Here is a 14,588-nt window from a genome sequence, read left to right on the forward strand (position 1 = left end):
CTCTATAATTTACAAAGCTAAGTCTGCACAATCTGCGATGTGGTTGAATGATCTCTCTGTGAGGCAGAGTGCACTCACCAGCATCATTTGACAGATTAGGAAATTGGGCTTGAGAAGCATCAGGGGACTTACCCAAACACCCCCAGCTGGCAGATGATAGAGCTGGAGCTTGAATCCAGGCATTTGGCTCCTAACCCATTGTGGTCATCACATTAAACAGCCAAATGGAAGTGATAAAATACAGGGTATTTGGCTATACCATGAAAGGAGAGTGGTGTGTACACCCCACTAGTGTCCCTATCACCTTTGACTGGGCTCAAAGGCCAAGCGTGTGCTGGCTTCCTGCATCCCAACATCCCTACTCTTTGATCAACATCTTCTGGTAGGTCAAGCCCAGGGTCTTTTGGCCAAACCAATGGGGAGAGTTAGAGGGAGTTTAGGGGCTGAGAAAACTATTACCTAAGGCGGCACGTTAGCTATCCAGGTGCACTGAACAAACTGGAACTTGAAGAAATGCAGATACAGGTATATAATTTCAATGTCTTCATACATTCCTGCTATCCTAGCTCTGAACCTTCCAGTCTAAATGAAAATCTCTATGTCAAAAATGTCTCTTGAAGACTGTGTGGGACGGTGGTGGAACAACCAAATTTGAGTGGAACTGGGTCATTTTCCGGCCAAAAGAGGGGATTATAATAAATAAGCCAGTAGATGGAAATCTGAGGAGAGTGCTATTTGTTCCCCCATCTGAACGTGTTTGCAATCTATCTGTAGATTTCTCTTGAAGGACTTTGATAAAATCTTAAGTCTTCTGCCTAACTGTCCTTTTGATAGTGCCTATAAATTCCCTTAAAATACTTCAGTGTAGACAGCATGATGTGGATGCATGAGTTCAAGTTAGCTATAATCTACACTCATGAATTCAATCTTTTCAACTTCTTTCTTCTTCCCTCATCCCCAGTTCTGTCAAATGACACCCAACCAAAGGAAAGGGAGCCAAAACTGTTTACTGAACACTTACTCTATGCTCTTTGTATGCATTATTTCATTTAATCCTCATTTATAAAAAAGTACATATCATTATCCCACTTAGTAAAAGTTGAATCTCAGAGGGGTTAAGAAACTACTTGAACATCACACAGCTAGTAAGTGATAAAGCTGAGATGTCAAAAGCTTGGAATTAAGAACTCATGCTCTCTTCAGCAGACAACTTCACACGCTATTTTGAAAGGGCCTAATAATTATTGGCACTTTATATTCTTACACAAGATGGCTTCCCCTGGAGTGTTTTGAAAAACTGAAAACAATCATAATGACCTTTGATCACCTTTCGCTTCCAAGCCCATCCTTCTGGTGTAAACAGGGAGAACGCTTATTCCCCATAGTGGAGCAGTTGCTTCTGCTTTCCCGTGCACTCCAGCAAACCTCACCCATGGTGAGACCGTGATGGAGCGACAATCAGTAGACAAGATGGAAGTAAATGCATATGGTGCTGAAAAGCACCTGAGGCCCACATGCAGATGCTTCATTTGATTATTTTGAACCATTATCACATCCAAAGCCAAAGCATGAATGCCCCTTCTGTTTCCATAGACTCTCTCCCACTGGCCTTTGATGACTTCTTTTCCCCTTTGAGGTTTCTTCTTACCTGGAATTTGGCCTGATTTTCCCTGGATCACAAGGCATTGTTTACCATAGTCCTGCAGACCCTATGAATGATCCCAAGCCCTACACAGGTTAGGTCTACTGATTAACTGCCTGAAAGAGATTTCTTTGGTGTATTCCTTTTATCCTCTTATAGATGCTTCTGTAAAAGAATGTATGTTGTTAGAATCTTGTTTTATCAGTGTTCTCTGTACTCTGCATTCATTTATGGGCACCTGGAGTGAGTTTAGAGAACAGGATCCTAATCATGAAAGCCCAGGAAATCAGGCATATGAGATCAATTCAAGGACTATATAGGGAAAGTCAAGACAGAGAGTTAAGTTCCCATTGTGAGGCCCTTATTGTTCTGGAAACATAGTCATGACAACTAGAGTGTGAAAGGAGAACATTAAAAGGAGACGCTGTACTCTAAATTGAGATAGACATTTCTGCAATAGATATTTAATACAAAAGTAAAGTGATCCATGACTGGAAGCCAAGTCCTGGGGCAGGAAGAGGTGGACTGGAGTTCAGCTGCTGTGGAATAATAGAGAATTAAAATATATAGGTAAAATTAAGTAAAACAGTATTGAGTCAACACTATATTGGTCATAGTTAAAGAGAGAATTTGTGAATTGGAAGACAGTTGTGAAGAATTCACTCGGAACACAGCTAAGAGGGATAAAGAGATAAATATGAAAGAGCTATGAGAGACAGGAAGGTAGATTGAGAGCTTCCAACATGTTTCAACATCATTTCAACAAAAGAAAAAGAGTGGTTGGGGGAGAAGCAGTAATTGAAGAAGTAGTGATTAAGAATTTTTAGGAACTGAAGAAGGTCATGAATCCTCAGATTGAAAGCACATACTGTATACAGGGCAGCATTTAAAAAACAAAGCAAAACAAAACTAGATACTTCATGGTGAAATTGAAGAACACCAAAGATAAGAAGAAAAGCTTAAAGTGAATGTGTTGGGGTTAGGGCAGTGGGATAGGGACCTGTCTTCAGAAATCTGAAAAGCTGTGTCTTGGAAGAAGAGTTAGTTAGAATGCCTCTGGCTCTCTCAGAGGGTCACCCAGGACCTGGGAGTAGAAATCACAGGAAAGCAGATTTTGAGTGACTTTAAGGAAGAATTTTCTAACAATGTCTCTCCAGAATGCATAGCCTGTCTTATAATAAGGAAATGAGTTCTCTGTCACTGGAAACTTTCCTTCCTACGTGGAGTTCCCCGTTCTGAAGGGCACTGGAGAGAAGGTAGGCAGACTTGGAGAAACTGGATGGCGGAGGCCAGGGTGGTGGGACCTAGGCTATTTGAGCAGCTTAAACAGACTCATGGGGCTCTGTGTGTCCTCTTTCCTGTACCTATCCCAAGATTTGGATGGTCAACAACATGACCTGAGGCAAGACTAGATTTAAATGACTTGGTAAAAATAATTTCTGGGGGCCAGCCCGGTAGTGTCACATAGCGGTTAGGTTCACATGCTTCGCTTTGGTGGCTGGGGGTTCACCAGTTTCAGTCCAGGGCATGGACCAATGGGGCCTGAAGGATGTAGGGAAATGGAGAGAAAAGAGCAGTGTTGAAAGGGGAAATGTGATTTTACCTCTGTAACTATCCGTTTGGGTCTGTCCTCTTGCTTGTCATTTTTGAAATGAATTATGTACCTTTCCTCAAATTCTACTCCACGCTCTCTCCCAGAGTCAGGCAATTTTCTCTTTCATCAACCTGTTTCTTCTCCCACTTGGATCTCTTAGCAGAGCTATTTGCCACCTTGAAACTGCTCACCCTGTCACCTTCTCTGATTAGACAGCCAACACAAAACTTAGCAGCAAATTCCATATGTGAAGTTGACCAGCAAATTCCATATGTGAAGTTGTCATTGGAGATGTCTACTCTTGATCCCTTTTCCCTTAATTCCCTGTTGTGGAAGACAGAGAGAGTGAGGCTCTGTCATCATGACAACTTGTTAGGGCTAAATCCGCTTCCAGGGGGCTGGCCAAGGAAATCAACCAGTATTTTTCTCTCCCAAGTGCTCACTTTGCTTTGGCTCCTCTAGCCTTCTCGTTGTTCATTGAACATACCAAGTTCACTCCTGCCTTGAGTCTGGAACTTTCCTCCCCCGTGTCCTGACTCCTTAAGGTCTTTCTCCAATAGACCTTCCCAGGTCACATATTTATAATCCCAGCACTCCTTATTCCCTCCCTATTGTATTCCTGCCTAGGGTACTTAGGATCATCCATCATAGCATATATTTCACTTGTTTATTTGTGGGTTCTCTGTCTCCGGGGTATCCACTCCTTGACGACAAGGGTTTTTATACACTTTCCTCCCTGCAGGTTCTCCAGCACCTAGAATAGTGCCTGCCTTGTAGTAGTGCTCAAGATGTATTTATTGAATGAATAAATGAACGAACAAATTCATTTCTAATGTTGTTTCGATGGACTTCCAGATTCAGACACCCAAATTACAAGCTGACTTTTGGAACATAAGTCAGTTCATAGATAGAGACTTTCTGGAGATTTTTTTTGTGTACTAATAATGAAATACAGAAATGATTATTATTTTCTTTTTTAGGAAGATTAGCCCTGAGCTAACATCTGCCGCCATTCCTCTTCTTTTTTGCTGAGGAAGACTGGCCGTGAGTTAACATTCATGCCCATCTTCCTCTACTTTATATGTGGGATGCCTGCTACAGCATGGCTTGACAAGTGGTGCATAGGTCCATGCCCTGGACTGAAACTGGTGAACCCCCAGCCGCCAAAGCGGAGCATGTGAACCTAACCGCTATGCGACACTACCGGGCTGGCCCCCAGAAATTATTTTTACCAAGTCATTTAAATCTAGTCTTGCTTCAGGTCATGTTGTTGACCATCCAAACCTTGGGATAGGTACAGGAAAGAGGACACACAGAGCCCCATGAGTCAGCATGAAGCCATGTGGGGACAGAGCAGGGGCTCTGCTGAGCAGAAGGTGAAGCTGGGGTCTGCAACGGAAAAAGAAAAAGACTCCGGAGGGAGAACATCAATCCATTAGCTGTGGAAGCTGAGAACCCACTTTGAGTCTAGGACTGTGCTGGGCCCTGTGGGCCAGAGAAAGTCTCAGATAGGATCCCGAGGAATTAACGACGGGAGGTTGGGAATTGTAGGGGAGGAACACAAGAAACGCACAGGGGAATGGGGACGTGTATGTTACAGGAAGAGTGCCAAGGAGGAAGAGCAGCTGGGCCTCTGGGCTTTTCAGAGGAGGCTCATTGGAGGAGGTGGTCCTGCAGCTGACCTTGAAAGTGGATGGGTCTACAGCCTCAGGAGGAGAGGGGGCAAGGAGCATGAGTTCCACCCAGGGCCAGCAGAGCTGGTGCTGCAGAAACAGGGACCAGGGTGCCACTAGCACAAAGCTCTGTGCTAGCAAATCTAAAAATACCCGCTCTCTCTATTTTTTTTCTTTCCCTCTTGGTCTCTTACTTTTCTTATCACCCTCCTTCCTACTTTCTTCCTTCTCTGATTATCCTTTCTGGCAATGCTTGGATTCATTTGCTCATCCCCCCAGGGAATCTCTTACCCGCTGGGTGGGCCAAAACCTTGCTGGACTCCCTGCTGTTCAGGTACAGGTTGGCAGCTGCTCCAAAGGCCCCCCACCCCCCTTGAGTCAGTTCTTTCAAATGCCAATTAACAGGTGTCAGAAATGCTGGCCCCGACTAAGAGACCCATGTCTGCATAACAACCCAACTATTTTGGCTATCCACCCGTGAGCATAAATATCGTGGTGTTTGAGCCCTTGGGGCCTGTGGAGTTTACAAGTATGCTGTCAAGATCTCTTCATTGGGCTAGTGCTTGAAGTGCTGCCAAAAAGCCAGGGGACTCCTGTGCTTTCATGTGTTCCCAAGCGCAGGCCGCCCTGGCTCCGGGAGGAGCCCTCTGGGGACCGAGTGTCGGTGTGAATCTCAAACAGCAAGCTGACATTCCGGTTGGGAGTGTGACAGTGCATGCCTGGGTGATGATGCCAGGGCGGCAGGTGACACGGGTCCACCACAGAGGGGGAGAGAAACTGGAGTGGCTTCCAGTTACATGTCCTCAGAGCTCTGAAGGATGGAATCAGGGTCGGGGGAGCAGTTATAAAATGATGTTACAAAATCCGGATGTCCTGATCAAATTGAGACCACTGAGATGAGGCATTAGGAGCACAGAGGACACCAGTGTTCCCAAAAAAGGCATCTGACCTGGGCCAATCTAGGATTAATGTCATTGCAAGCCAGAGAGACGGACCACTGTCAACCAGTGAAAACACATACTCACACACACGCCCGCACGGTCTGTCGGACACAGAGAGAAAGAGTAGGCATCCATTTGATGCTCCCTAGACACCTCCCAGAGAAATTCTTCTTTCAGGGTGCTCTGCCCTCCCCCTCCAGGCCTCATGCCGGCCACGGAGGTTCTAACTCGGGGTAAACATCTGAAAACAGAGTGGCTGCCAGGGAGGAGAAAAAAGAGGCGAGGGTGGAATGGGATGGGGTGGGGCATGGCGACAGGAAGAGCTCAAAAGATTCTCAAGTTGGGTGACTACCAAGGTTGGCTTGTCCCAGAGGGCAGTTGGGCCCCAGCCTGGCGGGCAGGGGGGAGCAGGCGTAATGCGTGCTTCGGTCAGTGGGGGCAGCATTTCCTCCACCATGCCTCAGGCTCTCCTCCAGGTTCAGATCTGGGAGAGTTTGTTGACCTTTTATAGGCTTGTTCCACCCCAATCAGAACTGTATAAAAGGGCTTGAACTAACTTTGCCTCATCTGCTTTGGGGTCTGCACAGCAAGTTGGAAACATCCAGAGTAAGAGGTCTAATCAGGAGGCTACAGAGACATCCGCCTCAAATCAACCTAGTTATGCTTTTGTGATCACAGCTCTAGAAACTCCAATGAGGAAGGCTTTCCTGATTTCCCTACTCTTTCACCACTGATCGTAGAATCTCAGAATATTATAGATTTTACATTTCCTGGGACCAGTGCCCAGAAAGAGGCAGTGAGGTATACTGGATTGCATACTTCTTCGGTGGCAAAACCCAGCCCCCTGGTCCCTAATAATCTTTCTGCTACACTATCCCTTGTTCTCTCAGTCTTGTACATAACCTGTTAACTAACCATGATGATAAATTACTGTAGGTAAATGCATCCTTGCGAATACTTCCTCTCCCCTAAGTAGACCATAAACTCTTTGAGAGCAGACAGAGATGGCCTTTATTCCTGTGCTCCCTGGTCTTGATTTGACTTCACAGTCTCTGTGCAGTGCCTATTCCTTGTGCTCCTGGCCCCTGATGATTTGAGATGAAGATGGAGAGTCCATACAGCCCTGAACTGCCCTGAGAAATGGCCGTATGAACCTATCAAGAATCCCCCAAGTGACGTAAAGCCCTGCCCCTCAACTGTCAGGATCTGGAAGAAGTCTCCTGCCTCTCTGTGAAAGCCAGATGCCTGTAGAGGTGAAATAGGAAGCTTTCAAAAGGATGAGGTCAGTTATCCTGAAAAGAAATCTTGTTGGACGAAGACAGAAAACAAATAATTTCATCCAACATAAGAAAACAATTTCTCTGTTCCATGGTGGCCAGAGGCCACTGAGCTGTGAACTCTGCAGGCAGGGTAGATTCCAGAAGGTTGTCGATGGGGTCATTTTTATTGTACAGTGCGTGGCCCCAAGATGGCCAAAGAGGAGTATCAAGCCTTGAATCCTTGCCCTTTTTGGGGAGGGCCACTCTGGGCAGACATTTCGCTGATCATCATCACTTTTATATGTAACTGGACCTTCATTCATTTGGTAGTATGAGCTACGGAAGGGCGGCACAGATGAGAGAGCTATGTCTGTAACTGACGAAATCTGCGCCTGGCGTGCGTTTGTGGAGAAATTAAAAATAAAATGAAGCTCATCTGAGAAATGCGTGGACTGGAATTAGCCGTCTCCTGACTGGTCACGCATGGAACTTGTCGGAGATGACCAGGACAGAAAAGTGAGACCTGGGCAGCAGATCGGGCCACGCTGCCCGCCAGGCTCTTGGGAGCCTGTCATAATTTATAATGGATTATCTTAGGAAATAGATGAGGACGGCTTGTGTTCAGGAGCCAGGAAAGACTATTTTGGTTTTAAAAAAAAAGCCCAGAAAACATGTCTCAGAAATGAATGACCTATTGTTATTTTTTCCGCAAGATACTTAATGCCTTGACTTGGTTTGAATTAACTCATCAAATCCTATGCTGTGAATGTGACATTTGAAAGGGACTAACATCACCAGGCCAGGTAAATGACGCCCCTTAGTAGCACCGGAGTTGGGGCTCTTGCTTGTACTCTTTGCCTTAGGGTAGCTATCCAAACGTATTAGAGTTTTTGCAGTTTATACGTTGAGTTTCAACAACTGGGGCTTGCACACACATGTGCACCTGCGTGCACATGCACGCACGCACACACCCCTGAGGACATTTTCCCTCTGTGACTTCTCCTTCCTTCCAACACTGCCCTTGATGCCCACTTCATTTGACTTCATCAAGTGTAATTGCTCTGGACCAACTACATTTGGTTACATAACAAGGAGAAAGGGCAGCAGCATTTGTTGCCTCTTCTCTGGGCAATGAGATATTACATTACGTAAATTCTGTTTACCTTCACGAAGACCCTTGGAGGTACCGTCATTAGGCTGATTTTACTGATGAGGCAACTGAAACATGGAGAGATTACGTAACTTGCCAGGTCTACCATCCAGTAAGTGGCCTAGCTGGGCTTTAAACGCAGATGACCGTGGCTTCAAGCCTGGGCCTGTATAGCCAGTCAAGGTAAAGTCAGAATCCTACTGGAACTGGGCAGGACCTGCAATATCAGAAGAATTTTGATGCGGCAGCCAGCTCCATCTCAGTCCTTAGCTCACCCAACCGAGTCCTCAAAACCAGGCTTCTTTTCCTGGAACAATTATGGAAAAAAAATGCACTTCAAACTTGCAAAGGTAATAGCAATTACGCAACTCACTTTCCATTGTCAGCCTGGTTTCTCTGTCTTAGTAGAAAGTCTGATGGGATGTTTTACAAGGATGACAAAGACAGACAATGAAAGTCAAGCTGATGCGCAAAGCGTCCTTGAAAGCTTGGTAATTAACAACTTTGCATTGTTCTTTAATAATAGTCAGCTTTTTAATGCACTGGAATAAAGGCTCAAACGCTGAAACGTATTTGCATTTCAGCCACACTCTCTGTGAGTACGGCCTCTAGTTTTTCATTCAGAGGAACTGCATTTCTACCTCTGTAGAAAGACAGACTAAGAGGTGGCTGTTTTGTGCAAAATGTATCCAGACATTTAGTGCATCAGAGATGAGATACGAACCTTCACACCTAGGTTCGAGGGGAGGCTTCAGAGTTGAAAGGAAGGATGTGAAATATTGTCACAACCTTCCTACGTGACCCATCTATGTCACACAGCAATGGAGTGTGTGTGTGTGTTAACGTGACTCACCAGGGAAAAGTTCAGTGTGTTTCTTGACAAGGCCTTGTGCAGTCTACGGCGGAGAGGAATTAGGAGGCCAGCTGCCATTGAGAGATTTCCAAAACAACAGGTCCCAGAGAACTTTTACTCCTGCCTAACGGATGCATGAATTCTGCTGCTGCGGTGAAAGGAAAGGGCAACCAACATTTAACAGACACCTACTATGTGCCAGACACTGTGCTAGGCACATTCTCCAATCTTTTTAATCCTCATCACAGACGTCTGAGGTATTATTCCCTTTTTAGAGATGAGGAAATTGAAACTAAGACAGGTTAGGTTACTTGCCAAACATTACATAACCAGTAGGCAGCCTAAGATTCAAGTCCACGTGTACTGGGCTCCCAAACTGAACTCTTTGTCCCCTGTTAAAATGTGACTGTCCCTGGGAAGGGTGGCACATGGGACCCTATCAGTCATTCACATTGTAGTATAATGAATTGATCTGACCCTTTCCTAAGAGAAAGCTTTGCTTAAAAAGCCTAAAGGTTCTAAATTCCACAAAGGGGAAGAGAGTACAGAAGACAGGGGATAGTGATGACAAAGACACGTATCAGTCACTTCCCAGTTTTGCCCAGCCCTAAATATCTCTGGCCGTCTTAACAGAGCAGGTGAAAGGGAGAAAGGAAGATGTGAAATACAGTGTCTTTCTTCAACTCTCATTTCTGAAAAGATAGTGAAGGATGGAAATGCTGCTAATGTTCCAAGAGCAACGATGTTGAGAGGGGAGAGAGGGGCTTATTTTTAATTTGGGGGAGTGCCATTCAAGATGCCGAAGCAGCTGACCCTACTTAGGCCACAGCATGGATCTGTGTCTGCAGAGCTGCTAAGTTGAGTGGGTCTGGGAAGTATTCCTCCTGGTCCCTTTCTTCAAACCATTCTGCTCAGCACCACTTTCTTGGCTGTAGCATTGTGGATAAGAGCAGAGCCCTGGAACTAGCTTTCTCACTTCCAGGCCATGTGGCCTCCAGCATGCTACTTACCCTCTCTGTTTCTTCACTGTAAAATGAAAATCGTAATGCCTACTTCACAGGATCATTGTGAGAATTCAATAAGATAACGTGCAGGTAGCATTTACTAAATGGGAACTAATGCTACCGCATTACCTGTAGTCAGAACGTATGGGGAATTTTGATCAGAAAGCTTTGGGGCCACGCTGACCTTTGCCATTGACAAAACTTTTCGTTGCTACACAATGTGAATTGAGGGATGAGGAAAAGGACTTTCAGCTCCAAAGTCCAAACTCTCCTTTATCCAGAAGCTACAATGTCTGAAATTCTACGTTCAGGATATATTCTTTTGGCAACTGCCCCAAACAACCTTTTATGAATTCCTTTGAAGTGTAACACATTTAATTGGTGGCTACCAATGCCAGCTGCCTATTGGATTGTCGGGGTGGGGGGGGGGGGCTTTTAATAAATGCTGATGCCTGGGTCCTACCCAAGACCTCCAAAATTAGAATCTCTGGGATGGGCCCAGGCATCAAAGAAAAATACTTGCTAAGTGTTTCTAAGTTGCCAGGTGGGTAGCAAAGGTCAAGAACCTCTGTTTTAAATTATTTTACTCCACTAGAATGTAAGCTCCAGGAGACCAAGAAATACAGTATGGTGTCCCCAAGACGTACCACTGCGCTTGGCACAAAAACAGCGAAACTACATGTTCATTGTGCAATTGTTGAATAAAAATAAAGATGTTGATGACCCTAAATTACACTTTCGTGAGAGCCCGAGGCAAAGTGAGGAAGAAGGGGCTACAAGGCACACAGAAGAGAAAGAAACTCTAGGTTATTACAGAAAGAGCGCGTCACACTGCTAAGAAAATGCAGCTGCTTGTTCTTCTAATGATATTTCTAACAGGAAAGGACAAATCTCTTGGAAGGAGGGACAGATGCTATGCTAGGACTGAAAAACAAGACATCCTTCTTCAAGTTTCTAGAAGTAATAGAATTCAAAGAAAGAAATTTTTTAATTAAATATTTCAAAAACTCCCCCTGGCAGTTGGAAGAAATAGAAAACCACATGCTCTGAAATCAGAGAGCTCTGGCTTCAAATCACACCTCCCATTTTCTAACTGCATGACCTCACAGAAGGAGGTGGGGGTTTTTTTCTGTATTTTTTTAAAGCCTCTCTGATCTTCAGTCTCTATATCCATAAAAGCAGGAGTAATATTATAGATCTCCCAGGGATGACAAAGAATGCTAGGTGAACTTGCTGGCACATAGTAGGTGATGGATGCATGTTAATTCCCTCCTTTCTGCTCCCTCTTTTCCTATCCTTCTTGGCAAACAAGGTTATTCATTACTCTAGAGGTCCACAACTTTTCAAAAATAAGAAGTCAGGTTAATGATTGCTATACTTCTGAATGCTAGTTGTTGTGAGTACATGAATGCTTAACAATGCAGGAAAGGAAAGAACTACACAAGAAAGACTAAGTTCACGGAAAATCAGCCCCGTAAAATTGATGGCCAAACCCTGAAATTAACCATGTGGCAGTTATGCTGACTTTAGAAAACCTGGGGGAGATATACCCTTCTTTTTCTCGGGTCTAGAATAGTGTAAATAACATTGGATTCATCTCCTTTTTTATGGGCTCAACTGTAAAACCATTTTAATGGAAAATTTTAATCACTTTCCTAATATCCTCCTAGTAAACCTATGCAAGTTTTTCATTTAGTCTTCGGTTATTTTGCACACTTTTTTATTTTTCTAGAATTCTATTTCAATTTATCTATGGGCTTTTGAGCTATGCTTATTTGCATTACTATAGTTGTTTAATGGTTGCCCTATGGATTAAGATGCACATTATTAATATTCCCGAGTCTCCTTAGAGTTAATATTACTGTATGTTGCAACTGTGTAGGTTAATTTCCCCCCACTCTGTACTGTACGCTATAGTTGTCATCTGTATTTCATCTTATACATGTCATACACTCACAAGACAATGTTAAAATATTACAACTTTTGCTCTGAATGATCACGTCTTTTAAAAAAATTAGGAGAAAAGTCTTTTATAATTATCCAGACATTTATCATTTCTGATATCCCTCATTCATTTCTTGAGATCCAAATTTGCCTCTTGGATCATTTCCCTTCAGTCTAATGAACTTCCTTTCATTCATTCTTATAGTGCAGATGTGCTGATGACAAATTCCCTTAGTTTTCTTTGGCCTGAAAAAACATTATTTTGCCTTACGTTCTCAAAGGATATTTTCACTGGATATAGATTTCTGGATGGGCAGGTTTTTGGTTTTGTCTTTCAACACTTTAAAGATGTTCTCTTCTTGTCTTCTTAGTGCCATAGTTTCTCTTAGCTGAGTTTTTTGAATTTGGAAATTTTTTACTTTTGTTAAATTTGGGAAATCTTTAGTCATTGTTTCTTAAAATAGTTTTTTCAGCCCCATTCTCTCCCTACCTCTTTCTAAGACTCCAATTACGCATATGTTAAACCTCTTGTCCCATAGATTCCTGGGACTCTGCTCATTTTCTTCTCAATATTGTTTCTCTTCAAACTTCAGATTGGATCATATCTACCCATCTATCTTTAACTTCACTGGTTTTCCTCTGTCATCTCCATTCTGCTCTGAATCTCATTCAGCAAATTTTAAAATTTTTGATTCTTTTTTGTGGCTTCTATTTCTCTTCTGAGATGTCCTATCTTTTCATTAATTTTGAACATATTTTCCTTCATATCAGTGAACATATTTATAACAGCTGCTTTAAATGTTTGTCTGCTAATTCCAACATCTGAGCTACCTTAGAATTCCTTTCTCTCAAAAAGTGGGTCACATTTTTGTAACTTTGTTTGTATCTTGATCATTGTAGTGTTAAGTTGTTTACATTCTGCATTTAACTTCTTTGTTTAAGCAGCAATTTAATATGGTTGGATTCAAACTGCAAACTCTATGTCTTGGGTGGCACCTCAAATATCAGTTCCATTCTTTTAGCCTTAGATGGGCCTCTCAGTCTGCTCTGTGTAATAGTTGAGGTTCCACCAAAGATTTGAGCAGTTTTACACCTAGAATTTGGGCTTCTCCCTTTCTGGCTCTCTCTAGGAATCTCTTCACTTTCTTGTGGCTGTGGTTTCCTTGAATCCTCTGGTTCAACAAGCCAATAAGATTGATGGTTTCTTTCAGAGTTTTTGCCCCCCTGCATCTTATAGACTGAAACCTGCCCTCAGAAAATAAGAGGAGAGAACTCATCCCATGCTCTTTCCTTCTTCTAAGTGTCAATCCAAAATCTGCCTCCAAAATATACATTTCCAATGCCTTCAAGTAGCTGTGTTCTTATTTAGTCTTTAGTTTATGATTGGCATGGTAAGAACTCCCTTGTCCACACTGTAAGCAGAACCAGTCTATACATTTTCTTTAGGTTTCCAATTTTGTTGCCATAGGGAATCGTCTCGTAGTTTTTTCTTCTTCTTCTTCTATCTTGTAAATATTTTCAAAGAACTGCTTTGGGAATTTATTTATCCTCTTTTCTAGTTTTTCCCTTTGTTTATTTCAGCTTATATCTTTGTAATTCTGGAGGAAAATACAAGAAATAGTTGTGTGTTAGAATTTAAGCTAGAATGAGGAGATCTGAAAGGTAATTTTTTTCATCTTAATTTATCTCTGACTAAGAACGTAGAGGAGTACTTAGGAATATAGAGAGACAGTAGGTGAAAAGGAAACTTCCAACCTTCTCCCAATGTCTTGCTGGTCTTGGATCATTTTATTTGCATATTAGAACAATTCCCTGGTTTTTTGAGGTCTGTCTACATCTTGTTCTAAAAGGCCTACTTAAAGGCCTTTGCTGAAGCACTCATGAAAAGAAACTGGAATAACCCAGCCTAGCTCTGACATCAAAGAGGAATAAGGACATAATCAATGAGACCGAAAGAATGGAACTGTGTCTCTGAGATAACGTAAATAGGCTGGAACAAAAACATTTCTAAATGGAACTACGTCTAAGGAATTGACAGTGAAATTACACATGTGCCAAAGGCTTCTTCCTGTGATGGAGTTTTCTTCCAAGCTGAAAAAATACCATTTTTTGTGACCACTTACAAAACCTGGATATTGTTAAGTGGTAGTAATGAAATGTCGAAGGGAAGCTTGGCTATAAACATTAGTACTGGCCAGCTCCTGAGTACTCCAGCTCGCCAAACCTGCGGAGGACAATACAGCAGGAGGAAGAAAAGATCCCTGGATAGGTCATTAGTCTGCCAACTGTTTCTGATTACAAAAAACATTTGGGCTCCCTACTCATCCTGTTTTAAGGAAGATATACTCCCTCAGCTCCAGCCAAACTGACTTACTCATTGTTTCTGGGACATGCCCTGTGGGTTCATGGAACACTGTGAGCAAAGCACAGAAAGAATGCCAAGACATGCTCTAGACTGTAAGTAAAGCAGTTTATCCAGAGGGTACAAGAAAGTATTTTCCTCCAAGTGATTGATGGGTGAATGTACA

The sequence above is a fragment of the Equus przewalskii genome, chromosome 20, assembly GCF_037783145.1.
Source record: "Equus przewalskii isolate Varuska chromosome 20, EquPr2, whole genome shotgun sequence".
In the NCBI taxonomy this organism is placed as follows: Eukaryota; Metazoa; Chordata; class Mammalia; order Perissodactyla; family Equidae; genus Equus; species Equus przewalskii.